Genomic DNA, 13,888 nt, shown 5'->3' on the forward strand with positions numbered 1-13,888 from the left:
ACCATAGAACACTACAGCACAGAAACAGGCCTTTTGGCCCCTCTTGGCTGCACCGAACCATTAGTCCCACTGACCTGCACCTGGACCATATCCCTCCTCACCCCTCTCATCCATGTCCAAGTTTTCCTTAAAAATTAAAAGCGAGCCCACATTCACCACTTTATCCGGCTGCTCATTCCATTATCCCACCACTCTCTGTGTGAAGAGCCTCCCCTTAATATTCCCTTTAAACTTTTCCTCCTTCACCCTTAACCTATGTCCTCTCATTTTTTTCTCCCCTAGCCCCAGTGGAAAAAACCTGTTTGCATTCACTCTATCTATACCCATCATAATTTTGTACACCTCTATCAGATCTCCCCTCATTCTTCTACGCTCCGGGGGATGAAGTCCTAACCTATACAACCTTCCTCTATAATTCAGTTTCTTAAGTCCTGGCAACATCCTTGTAAACCTTCTCTGCACTCTTTCAACCTTATTAATATCCTTCCTGTAATTAGGTGACCAAAACTGCACACAATACTCTAAATTCAGCCTCACCAATGTCTTATATAACCGCATCATTTTGTTTAGATCCTTAAGATTTCTGACACGTGTGGTCACATGCTGAGGGAAGAAAATAGCCTGGAGTTTGACATGTGAAAATAGTGGCAATGAGAAAACCTTTGCAGTTATTTGTACTTCTTAGTATCTCTGCTGGATACAGTGTTTTTATTTATGCTTTCCTTTATTTTTAGATACTAAAAGCATCACTGAGGACACTCAGACAGCCTGACTGACGTTCAAGAGAGGGGAAAAAGGAGAGGTGGAGGAAACAAGTAGGTAAGAAAAATTCTCAAAACTATTATCGTCATTTCAATCCCCGAATAATAGGTGAGAAATCACTTTTCTGAGGAGACTTATGAACTATTTTTCCAGGGTACTTCTGTCTTTTCCTAGCCCTGTTTGAAATAATTAAGTTGATATTATTGTGAATGTTAAGTCATATTCTAAAACGCTCCAGTGAAAGTTAGCACTTATTGGCATGAAGTGATAGAAGGTGATGTATTCTTAATTAGATGAGCTCGTTTTGCTGGGTAAGTTTGTTAATAGAATTTTCCAAACAGGAATGGTTGTGTTAATGTATAATGTGGCTGATGAGCCAGGGTTTGACATTTCCTTGCCATGGACAACTCAGGTATTATTGCTGAGGTTCCCTTGTTATTTTTCTCATGATGGGAGTTCGTTTGCAACCCAGGCTTGGGTTTTCACCATGACGGAGAAAATGGAGGATGACGTGGGAAGCACAGATCACAGCACTTTCCTTTTTTGTGAGGGCAGGAATGGAGGAGGGGAATTTTTGTGCACTCGCAGCTCACAGAGGCAACTGGCCATTTATATCATCAGTTGCCTCCTCACGCTTAAGTTGGATTTTAATAGTACAGGAGTGCATCAACTGAAGTGTACAGAATAGACCTTGTAAGAGCTGGTTTGAATATTGTGAATTTCTTTGGATGGCCGGGGTACCCTTTTAGAGAGATAAAGGTACCACTGCAGAATAAGATTTAAATTTGTCTTCACTCCCCACCCCCACCCCCACCCCCCCTCTACTGGCGCAAATTCAACACTAACTGTCCTGCCTTAAGCCAAGGGAGTATGAGGGTGGGGCTGATGACTTGTGTGACCTGGTGCCAGGAAGGAATTGGTGCTCAAGGACAGCGCATTGCACCATGCATGAAGGAAGATACAAGATGGGAAAGGCACTCCCACATTTAGGGACTATAGAAACATGAGCAGCTAGAGGCCCACCCACACTTTGAACATAACCCACCCACATTCCTCAGGTTCGTAGAACTAGGAATTTGCCCAACTCTGCACACCCAACTCGCTGACAAGAACCAAGGCCCAAGACTTTGTGCAGTGTCACATATAGAGTTCTTGCAAGCTCACTAAGGAGGGTGTGCATAGTTGAAGTTGATTATTTTTTTAGTCAGGTCACTCCAAGTTACAGTTTTGACATTAACATGGAAATAATTCTTTCGAATTATTCCAGGATCTTAAATGCAAGAGTTTTGAAGAGTGGGCAATTTATCAGCCCCACTTTAACTTGCTCAGTGCCCCAATACCAATGCCCAGTCGGGAAGCAGGGCATTTGTGTTGCATCTTACTTTCTCCCCTCACTTCCAGAAATCCATGACTCCTGTGAGAATAATTTTTCACACATACTCGCAGCCTTCAGCACCTCGATTGTGGGGCTTCAGGAATAATCTCAAATCTCTCCTCACAGACGACTGATCAAATCTCGTAGTTGATTTTATTTTCTCTTCTTCTTCTTAATTCCGAAACACTAAAGTCAATTGTTTGATTTCCACAATCAGAGCAAACTGAGACCAACGGATTCAGCTCAGAATAATAGTTACACCTGTGAGCTGCCTGGTCTGTATGATTCAGGGGATTTTTCTTACCTGTTAAATACTTATCATGATGTCCATGGGATAAATCATTTTAAAAGGGAGTAAAAAACAGAATGAAGAATGAGAGAGACACCTTGTTAAATGTATTTTAGGAAGGTAGCTCAGATGAATAAAATTGCATTCTTATGATAGGGACATCATGATAGACAGATTTATATTTAAGTCTGCTCCAATAAATTTGAACTGAATGAATCTGGATTGCAGAAATGAAATGATTTGCGATTGTGCAGATTTTTAAACATCTTCCTTCATCTACCTTTTAGGTAATAACCTTGGGCTGGCCCTTATAAACAATGCCTAGTGTATATCGAGGCTTTTGAAAGTAGGACGAACTGTATTATCAAACTTACTATCTTGGTGATTATTAGTGAAGAGCTTTGGACAGCACTGAACAGCACAGGAAAGTCTCATGCACCACTGTGTTTAGGACTGTCAGGCAACTCTTCAGCCACCCGCTGTACATAACTTGTCATCACTTAAGCAAGCCAGATCGTTTGAATATGTCCAACAAAGGCCGGTGAAATCCATAGCTGTTGCTCACTGGTTAATCCACCCACACCCACCCCACCGTGTGAAATCTCTCAACCTTTCTACAGTCTCAGTAACCCAAGGACTGATTTTACAAGACGTCGGTGCTTGTTATAGTTGTCACGAGCTGTTTTGCCAGCAAAGAAAAAAGAAATCCAAAGCAAGGCATTAATTTATAGGCTCGCTGTCTGTCATCTGTCATATATTGTGCTGTCAATAAAATGAAAACAGCAGCGACGTTGATTAAAAGTGACAGAGAAAGACAGAACTGAGACGATGATATCAGGGCAGGATAATCCTGTCACAAACATGATTTACAGGAGGGTCTAGTCAGGGAATTATTCTCAGGACTGAAACTTTGGAGATTTTTGGGAACACAGAATTTTGTGAAACTTCATTTTGCCAGCTCTAAACACAGGGAAAGAAAATCTTCTTCATGTGCCATACGTAATAAAATTCTAAAGCTATTCCACTTTAATAAGTTTGGAAGTTTGTTTTTTTTTAGAAGGCACGGGGGAAAACCTCCCTTTGATGGCACAGTGGACATAATTCACTCTATCTTCCCCATCACTGCACAGTTAGTGCAGGCATCCATCCCCAGGTACTGGCACAATCTGAGAGACAAGTCTCTGAAACTATAGATGGATACTGAGATAGGAGATAGTGTCAGCGTAGGGGTAAAGGGGTTGGTTTTTTAAGCCTGGGTTTATGTGATGGAGAAATCAAGAAGAAAATCCAATCTAGCACAGAAATGTCATTTTTTGAAAAATTCTGTGGGTGGCATTGCAAACCCGGTCTGCTCAGAGCATATTCGACAATCGGAGTAAAAGTACTGATATAGCCAATATTCTGATTCCAAACAGTCAAAGGGGAAAGATTTACTGATTGATGGTAATGTTTTGAACTTCCATTGCGGCATTAACAATTGATCTTTTCTGCCATGGAGCCATTTCATATCTCCATGGTATGTGACAATACTGAACTCTGCTGCTGGAATTGGGGCTGATAAGGCATTTGAGGAATTAAGTGAATATGTATCCAGATCTCCGATGACATTTGTTCCAAAAGCTTATGCATCATCCCATTATTATTATAGTTTCTACCGTACAGCATTCTCACTACAATTCAGGTGTACCAGATTAATAATGAGAAGTCAGTATACTTCAGGGAGGTGACAGGAAGGAATGTACCCTAATGCCCATTAGAAGTCCATTAGCGCATTGCAGTGATTTTAAAAGTGCAAAGAAGAACAGGCTAGATGTGTGCATCCTCAACAGAGATGTAACGTGCCTTCAGCAGACGAACAATTTTCATTGCATGAGTCCATTTGTAAACAAGATGCATGTGGGTTTTCTGAAGAATGCCTGCCTCGGGCAGGTACAACAATTGTGTTTCTCCACAACTTATCAAATATTTGCCCAAATTATGATACACTTTCAAGGCCAGCTTTGCAAAACCATTGAATAAAGATCAGGACAAAACGTATCCAGTCTACAAGTGATTTCCGGTTACGATTTGGGAACATTTGCTGGATGTGGCATGCTCGACTAGGGTCACACCAGCGTTACTGCAGGGGAATCATTACCCTGAATCTGATAGAGGAACTGAGGCAATTTTCGGAGCCCAACCATCTTGATGGGACAAAGTGAGATATGAGATGCAACAAAGGCACAAGTCAAAGCAAAAGAAATTCAGGGAGAACTGAATTGCATCTGAGCGCAAAAGTTGATGCTGCATAAGTAACCACTTTCTTCAGCACAGATGACATTATTGCCTCAAGGACTGAGGCACATAAAGGATATGCTAAGTTGTAATTTGTTTTAGAAGTCATTTTAATGAATGCATTCATGACAAATGTGAAGAATGGAAGTTTTAGCAAATACAGTAATGTAAGACACATATGAAATCCTCGGGGAAGCTAGATCGGATGAAGTTAATTTGTGTCAACCTTCAGAATCCCATTACATTTGGTCTTTCATTCCTTGACAGCAGTATTTTAAATTAATAATCAATCACAGTTCATGATTAATCAGTCACAGGTTTTCATAATTGTTGTACCCAGAATCTGACATCTATGATATGTGGGAGAGATAGTATGCACAAGTGAAAGAAAAGGCTTCATATTATATATGTATTTATGCAGGATGGCAGCCAAAAGAAAATCCACAGATATCCCTCTCTTGCTGTCAAACTCAAAACTGTTCTGGTAAGAAGAGTCAGGAGGCACATTTGGAATACTTGATTTTCACATTTTGCATTTTTTTTTGTTCCCTTTACCTTTCAAAACTATTTGAGGATAGGTTTGTGCTTTCACTTTGTGCTTTGTTTCATTTATCATCTGAAGTATATTTTTCTATTCTAACTGATATCCAGGCCAAGCCCTAAGCTCCCATACCACTAGAGAAGGAAACAGCAAAAGAAAGGGCAATTGCCATCCATTCCTTTACGGTTAAAGAACAATGCATGGAATACTGATAGGGATGGCATTGTGTTATGCTCCAGAAAAAATTAAGACTAAAGCTTTATAGCACACTGCTTTTGGGCTTTGCAGTGCAGATTACCATTGAACAGATTCAGAGATGTGATTGCAATCTTTCTGAAACTGTGGGAGCAGAGGGCATCATTTACTCTTACTATAGTTTCTACAGTTTACAGCAACTTCACTCCTACGCAGATATACTAGAACAATAATGAAAAGCCAGTCACTTACAGGGAACTGAAAGGGAGCAATGTCTCCTAATGCCAATTAGTAATCCAGTGAATTGCAAGCAACAGGGCTCTCACATGCCAGTTGGAAAGTCGGTGCCAGCCTTCTTCGGCGATGGCTATTAATTTACCTGTTATGGGCCTTCCCTAGCATCAAGGACATCGGAGGCAAAATATCAGCCCTTTCCATAAGAATTCCCAGGCCTTCAGATGCTGTCGACATCATTGGGAGATCAGCATTAGCTGCTGGCAGTGCAACCATCAGAGACCTAGGGTCGGCAAGGGACACAGAGCACGGGTGATTGAGGACAGAATGGGATTGCTAGTAAAGAGGGGTCACTCAAAAGAAAGGTCAGCTTGGCAGTTTTCTCCAGGCCCCTTTCAGTACCTGACAAAGAGTTTTTCAATTTGAGTTCTTTCAGGGACACTTACAAATATGCCTGCAATATCAAACATGCTGGAAGTTCCACACATCCTTTCACCTTCCCTCCAGATAAGAAGTAGTTTGCACATTCTCCCTGTGCCTGCGTGCGTTTCTTCGGATGCTCCGGTTTCCTTCCACAGTCCAAAGATATGTGGGTTAGGTGGATTGGCCATGCTAAATTGCCTCTTAGTATCAGGGATTTTGGAGGGTAAATACATGAGGTTACAGGGTTGGGGCCTGGATGGGATTGTTGTCTGTGCAGGCTCGATGGGCCGAATGCCGTCCTTCTGTACTGGAGGGATTTTATGATTCTATTCTATGATTCTAATTTATGCTCATCAAATATCAAAAATTGATTTTGATTCTCAGGCTTATCAGTGATTTTCATCTAAAATCCTGAAGAATGGAATCCAAGATTGTTGTAACTCCAAATTAATTTTCTTACGGTTCGAGGAAGAAGATCAATTCCCAGTCATGGAATAAATATCTTTCATTCAATTAGTCACAAGGAAGTCTGATATTTTCTCAGTATCCTCTCTTACTTTCCGCCATGTTCACTTATTTATGCCATCGTGGTTGCTATGCTGTGAACTCACCAATGTTCCTTAGGTGGCGGCTTCCAAACCCACAGCTACTGTTATCCAGAAGGACAAGGGAAGCAGCCTCTTGGGAACATCATCACCCAGCAGTCCTCCCCCAGGTCACTCACCATCCCGAATTGGAAATATATTACCGTTCCTTCGCTGTCACTGGGTCAAAATCCTGGAAGTCCTTCCTCACAGAAAATGACTGGCCCAGATGGGATATGATGTGGGTATGCCGGCATTGGACTGGCGTAAACACAGTAAAAAGTCTGACAACACCAGGTTTTAGGCCAACCGATTTATTTGATAATAGACTCACGAGCTTTCGAAGTTTCCCTCTTCGTCAGGTGAATGGAGAGTTCTGGCCTCAGACAGAGCATATAAAGCACAGACAGTTTAGAGATTTAGAGATATCCAGTTTAGAGATATCCAGACGAACACCCACATCCTGCGCAGACCAGCTAATGGGGGGGTTTTCACAGACTCTGACTCCAGAGCCACAGCAATGGAGTTGACTTTCAACTATCCTTCAAGAACAAGGGATGGACAATAAATGCTGGCCAGCCAGCAACACCCATGAATGTTTTTTTTTAAATCCTCAACATCGGTGCCCTGCAAAGTTGTGTCCTCAGCCCCTTGAAATATTTCTTATACTCTTGTGACTGTGTGGCTGAATTCCACTCCAACTCCATTTTCAAGTTTGCTGGTGACACCACCGTAGTCAGTCAGATCTCAAATGATGATGAGACAGAGTACAGGAAATAGAGAATCTGGTGAAGTGGTGTGACAACAATAATCTCTCCCTCAATGTCAGTAAAACAAAAGAGATGTTTCCACTTCATCCACTTCAGGAAGCATAGTGGAGGAGATGTCCCTGTGTGTATCAATGGGGATGGAGTGGAAATAGTCGAGGGCTTCAAGTTTCTAGATGTCCAGATCACCAACAACCTGCCCTGGTCCCTGCACACTGATGCTATCATTAAGAAAGCCGGCCAATACTTTCTCAGGAAGCTAAGGAAATTCCGCATGTCTGCTACAACACTCACCAACTTCTGACAGTGCACCAGAGAAAGCATCCTTTCTGGATGTATCACAGCTTGGTATGGCTCTGGCTCTAAGCAAGACCCCAAGAAACTACAAAGGGTTGTGAAAGTAGCCCAGCCCATCATGCAAACCAGCCTCCCATCCATCAACTCCGTCTACACTTCCCACTGCCTCAGAAAAGCAGCCAGCATAACCAAGCACCCCATGAACCCCAGGCATACTCCCTTCCACCGTCTTCCGTCAAGGAAAAAAATACAAAAGTCTGAGATCATGTAGCAACCAAATAAAGAACAGCTTCTTTCCTGCTGCCATCAGACTTCTGAATGGATCTACCTTATATTAAGTTGACCTTTCTCGACACCCTCTCTATGACTGTAACACTATATTCTGCACACTCTCCTCGCTTTCTCCCCTATGTACTCTGTGAATGGCATGATTTGTCTGTACAGTGCGCAAGAAATAATACTTTTCACTGTATCCTAATACAGGTGACAATAATAAATCAAATCAGATCAAATCTAGCAGCACTGTGGGTGTACCTACACCAAATGGATTGTTGCATTGAAGAAGGCAGCCCCCCCATCATCTTCTCGAGGGCAATTTGGGACTAGCAACACTCACAACCCATAAATGAATTATTTGTTTAAATTGGGGACGTGTTACGCCACTGGACATTAATTTAAAGCATGCGCCGTGTGCCATCACTTACATTAAATAATTTAAAAAATGAAAAAATGCCTGAGATAACCTCCATCACAACTATAACTTATAATTCCTTGCAGACCTAAGCATGAAGAAAGTAGATTGTCGGTATGATTTGGAATGATGTCAAAGCAAATAAATTACTTTGTCACTGAGATTTAGATTGCATTAAAAGGGACATTGTTATCATGTTAGGAAGTTATTTAGGCAGAATAAATCTACTCAGAAAATACTGCTGAATGTCTGAAGTGTTGAACACAGGAAAGGTTTACACTGGTGGGCATTGTATTGTATGCTATGCAGTTCTTTAATACATTTCCTGTGTTTTTAATTCCAGCTTTAAATGTGTTAGCTGGAAGATTAAGGCATGATTTGTCAGGCTGCTGTCCTTTCATCTTTTTTCAACTTTACCTCAGGCTGGTGGGATGAAAGTCTCATCCCTATGTCAGCAGTGAAGATCCTAAATGAAATTAGTTTGGAGCAACTACAATCCTTTTCCTAATGTACATGAATCCACAGCACAGGACTGGCAAATACTAGGGCACAGCTTGGCAGATGGTTGCAATGGCATACCAGGTACAATGTGTGCAGTTGGATTACTGCTTAGAATTGGTGGATTATGGAGTATTGTTGGGTGACTGCAAGGGAATCATTACCCTGAATCTGATAGAGGAACTGGGGCAAAACACAGTAAATACTTTGCATTAATGGTCTTTGCTTTGAGGATAAAATTCATCCCTACAATAAAACCTATGGAGCTGGTACCAAAGAACACCTTATCTTGGAAAACCTGTTCCCACGCTGCTCTTTAATGTTATTTAACTGGGTAGGATCTTCATTTTGAGATTTTTCTTTCACTTTTAGTTTCAACTTGCAGGCTTTGTGTTGTATTCTCAAAAGTCACAAGTCCCACTGATTGGGTTTGCATTTAGGTAAAGCCATGAAACTATCATAAAATCAGAAAACTGTATTCCCTCAGCACATTACTACTGCTGAACAGTGCTTACATAGAATTTTATTTTGAATTTATGCATGCTTCAAATTGTTCTGTTTAACTTGGTATGTAATTTAGCTATTCCAGAAAATAATGCTTATTACATATATAGAACATAGAACATTACAGCGCAGAACAGGCCCTTCGGCCCACGATGTTGCGCCGACCAGTTAAAAAGCAATGACCCTCTAACCTAAACCAATCCCTTTCCATCCATAAACCTATCCACAGATCTCTTAAATGCCCCCAAACTAGGCGCATTTACAACTGCATCAGGCAGGGCATTCCAATCCCTCACCACCCTCTGGGTAAAGAACCTACCCCTGACATCCGTCCTATAACTACCACCCCTTAATTTAAAGCTATGCCCCCTCGTGCTAGCTTTCTCCATCCGAGGAAAAAGGCTATCACTGTCCACCCTATCTAAACCTCTAATCACCTTATATGTTTCAATAAGGTCCCCTCTTAGCCGCCTTCTTTCTAACGAAAACAACCTCAAATCCCTCAGTCTCTCCTCAAAGGACCTCCCCTCCATACCAGGCAACATCCTGGTAAACCTCCTCTGCACCCTCTCCAAAGCCTCCACATCCTTCCTATAATGTGGGGACCAGAACTGCACACAATACTCCAAGTGCGGCCGCACCAGAGTTTTGTACAGTTGCAACATGACGCTGCGGCTCCTAAATTCAATCCCCCTACCAATAAACGCCAAGACACCGTATGCCTTCCTAACAACCCTATCTACTTGATTCCCAACTTTCAGGGATCTATGTACACATACACCTAGATCCCTCTGTTCATCCACACAATTCAGAGTCCTACCGTTAGCCCTATACTCTACACATCTGTTATTCCTGCCAAAGTGAATTACCTACACTTTTCCACATTAAACTCCATCCGCCACCTCTCGGCCCAGCTCTGCAACTTGTTCAAGTCTCTCTGTAAACTATGACACCCTTCCTCACTATCTACCACACTTCCGACTTTGGTTGTCATCAGCAAATTTACTAATCCACCCAACTATACCCTCATCCAGATTATTTATAAAAATTACGAACAGCAGTGGCCCCAAAACAGATCCCTGAGGCACACCACTTGTAACTGAACTCCATGACGAATACTTACCATCAATCACCACCCTCTGTCTCCTATCTGCTAGCCAATTCCTGATCCAATTACCTAAATCACCCTCAATCCCATACATCTGCATTTTCTGCAGAAGCCTTCCATGGTGAACCTTAACAAACGCCTTACTAAAGTCCATATATACCACGTCAACTGCCTTACCCCCATCCACTTCTTTGGTCACTTTCTCAAAGAACTCAATAACGTTAGTAAGGCATGACTTACCCTCCACAAAACCATGCTGACTATCTCCAATCAATTCATTACTCTCCAAATAACTATAAATCCTATCCCTAATAATTTTTTCTAAGACCGTGCCCAAAACAGAAGTAAGACTCACCGGTCTATAGTTCCCGGGGAAGTCTCTGTTCCCCTTCTTAAACAATGGGACAACATTCGCTATCCTCCAATCTTCTGGCACTATACCTGTGACCAACGACGACCTGAAGATCAGAGCCAGAGGCTCTGCAATCGCCTCTCTTGCCTCCCAGGGAATCCTAGGATAAATCCCGTCCGGCCCAGGGGACTTATCTATTGGCAGCATTTAGTTCAGATCAGGGATAAAAATTGATTTGAGATCAGGCAAATTTCTTGTTTCAGCTTCAGTAAAGCTCTCCTCTCATTTTTTTTCCTTCTCGTTTCCTATTCCTGACGGTAGCACAGTGGTGAGCACTGCTGCCTCACAGCTCCAGGGACCCAGGTTCAATTCTGGCCTCAGGTGACTGTGTATGTGCGCGGTTTGCGTGTTCTCTCCATGCCTGCATGGGATTTCTCTGGGTGCTCCAGTTTCCCCCCACATTCAAAAGAAGTATGCATTAGTTTTATTGGCCATGCTAAATTGCCCCTTCGGATTAGCAAGGTGGGGTTGCAGGGAAAGGACCCAGGTGGGATTGTTGTTGGTGCAGTCTCGATGGGCCAAATGGCCTTCTTCTGCACTGTAGGGGATTCTATGAGTATTGGTTCTCAGCCATCAAATGTTCAAATCCAGAGTGAGTTCTATTATTTTGTCATTGCTGGCAAAATGCAAAGTAATTAAAGTTAATGGTGAGATTTTTCCAGCTGCACTCACCCCAAGACTGGAAAATCCCACCCAAGGTCAATGGATCTTTGTATCGTCTGCCCCTGCCTGCCACAGGAAATTTCTGCCCTATATGTGTGACTTGCACATTGTGTTGTAGAACTGTGGGTCTCTGGGGAACATTTCATTGTACTTTGTAATAGTGAACCTGATTTTGGAGGCCACTCCCTTAGGTTCAGGTGTCAAACTTGGCTGTATGGTACTACTTTCACCTCAGTCAGAAGATAGTGGGTTCGATTCCCATTACAGAGTCACTTCAGTGCAAAACTGAATACTACATTGATATCTTTCAAATATGTTATTAAACTGAAGCCCTGTTTGCGCTCTTAGATAGCTGCGAAAGATCCCAGGACAAAAATGAAGGAAGAGTAAAGAAGCTCACGCTGGTGTATTGGCCAATATTTATCCTGGTAATCAAGGTATAAAAATGAGTTACTGTCCTTAGGGTGGGATTTCCTGGTCCTGCCCACTGCTCAGATCATCCAGCCCCGCCAACAGTCAAAGGACTGCGTCCTCTGTAGTGGGCCCGGCCACAGTGAGACCAGAAGATCCTGCCCTCAGGTTCACAGTGGTGAATCTGTGATCAACGTCACTAAAAACAGATTTTCTAATCATTCTTCTTGCTGCTTGTGAGCCTTAATGTGCTGCAGTACGACGGTGGCTATACTTTTAAAGTTTTGGCTGTAAACGCTTTGGGACATTCTGAAGTTGTGAAAGTCAGTGGGGGTGACCTTACTGGTTTGTTTCACAGGCCAGTTGGTGTGGCGAGGCGGTAAGATCGGGCGAGAGGCAAAAAAAATCGGGTTCATGCCCGGTTTTTGGCCTCTCCTTATGTTACCAGAACTAATTTGCCAACAAAATCAATATTCATTACCTCATTTAAATATCATTACTGAGTCCCGGGGCAATGATCGGGATGCGGGCAGCGGTGGAGATCAGCTGGGATGGCGGTCGGTGGGGGGCCGCGGAGATCGCATCGGCTGGAGAGACAATCAGAGGGAGGTTGGGGTTCAGCAGTGTCTGGGGTAGCAATCAGTGGGGGTGGAGGTGATGGGCTTGAGTGACAGGAGATCTCCCAGTGCACTGTGTATGTACATAGTGCACTGGGAGGTCGGGGCACCTGCGCAATGGCACCTTTACAGCACAGCAGCCGGCTTCCCGTTGAGAATAGAATCTGCCCCGCCCCCTCTTGTGAGAATCTCATCTGGGCTTTTCTTTTGAAGATGAGCTGGGGAAGTCTCCTGGAGACATGCTGGCCAATACGTATCTTACAGAGCAAAACCATCAAGAGCTGTTTAATTATTAATTCATTTAATTTATTTTTTTCCAGCATCATTCCGTGATACAAAAAAAAATGTATTTCAACAGCGATTAAGTGAAGCACTGTTGTGTTGTCCCGAGAAAAAGAGAGGTGCTTTATAAATGCAAATTGTTCCTCTTTTCTGTGATACGATGACAAGTGTGGTACACATTGTCTCAGATCTTTTATATCTATTCTGCCTTACAAGCAAATTTCCTGGGCATGAGATTGCAGTGAGAGAGTGTATCACAGCTGGCATGTTACCCCCCTCCCCCTCCCCCACCCCCTCACCATCCCCACATGAGAAATCTTTGCCTTCACAAGCATTGCCATCTGATGAGCTCCGGCTGGTCAAGTGATTTAATGCTGTGATCAACCTTCCAAGCAGAGGAAGAACAGCTTGTAAAACAGCACAGTTACAGTAGTCGTGTTCTTTTAATGACCCGTGGCCTCGTAGCTTCTTGCAAGAGGAGCTGTGTTTCATGTTTCATCCTTCCTGTCACTGCTTTTCGAAAGCGGCTTGATGGGAAGTGCAAAAATAAAGGTCGTCCGATCACCAGCCATCATTCAGGTTATGAACACAAGCTGTAACGTTGGATCTCTTAATTGCACAACTTTTTAATTGCTTGGCTGTTTGGCCTAATCTTTAATCACAAATTATTTTACAGTGATTGCAAACACTTCCCTCTGTTGAATGGCGTGTGCCTCTGGATGGTCCTACGCAGAATTCATTTTAATTTTCTCTGAGCACTTTGAAAATCCCAGTGCAATAATGGCGTGGGTTTGAAAAGGTGAATAGTCTGAGGAGGTTAAAGAGAAGAGGTTCAGTAATGCATCTAATGATGGAATGAACAGCATACAACTGTTGTTCATTGCACAGAAGATTTGAGGTGCATTGTCCTCTGTGTTTATAGTTAAGGAAAATTTATTCTACTCAAATATAATTGGTTTAT

The 13,888-nt window shown here is 42.6% G+C and overlaps 1 protein-coding gene across 1 annotated transcript in view; it reads left to right on the top strand.

Moving 5' to 3' along the window:
• Positions 1 to 13,888, top strand: part of LOC145351748 (teneurin-2-like) — a 1,559,410-nt gene that overhangs the window by 330,531 nt on the left and 1,214,991 nt on the right. Inside the window, exon 2 of the mRNA XM_080201351.1 lies at positions 735 to 819. The gene's annotated coding sequence lies outside the window, so the exon portion shown is untranslated. The remainder of the gene's footprint in view (positions 1 to 734; positions 820 to 13,888) is intronic.

This window comes from Carcharhinus amblyrhynchos, chromosome 13 (assembly GCF_965287045.1).
Source record: "Carcharhinus amblyrhynchos chromosome 13, sCarAmb.v2.hapA, whole genome shotgun sequence".
NCBI classification, from domain to species: Eukaryota; Metazoa; Chordata; class Chondrichthyes; order Carcharhiniformes; family Carcharhinidae; genus Carcharhinus; species Carcharhinus amblyrhynchos.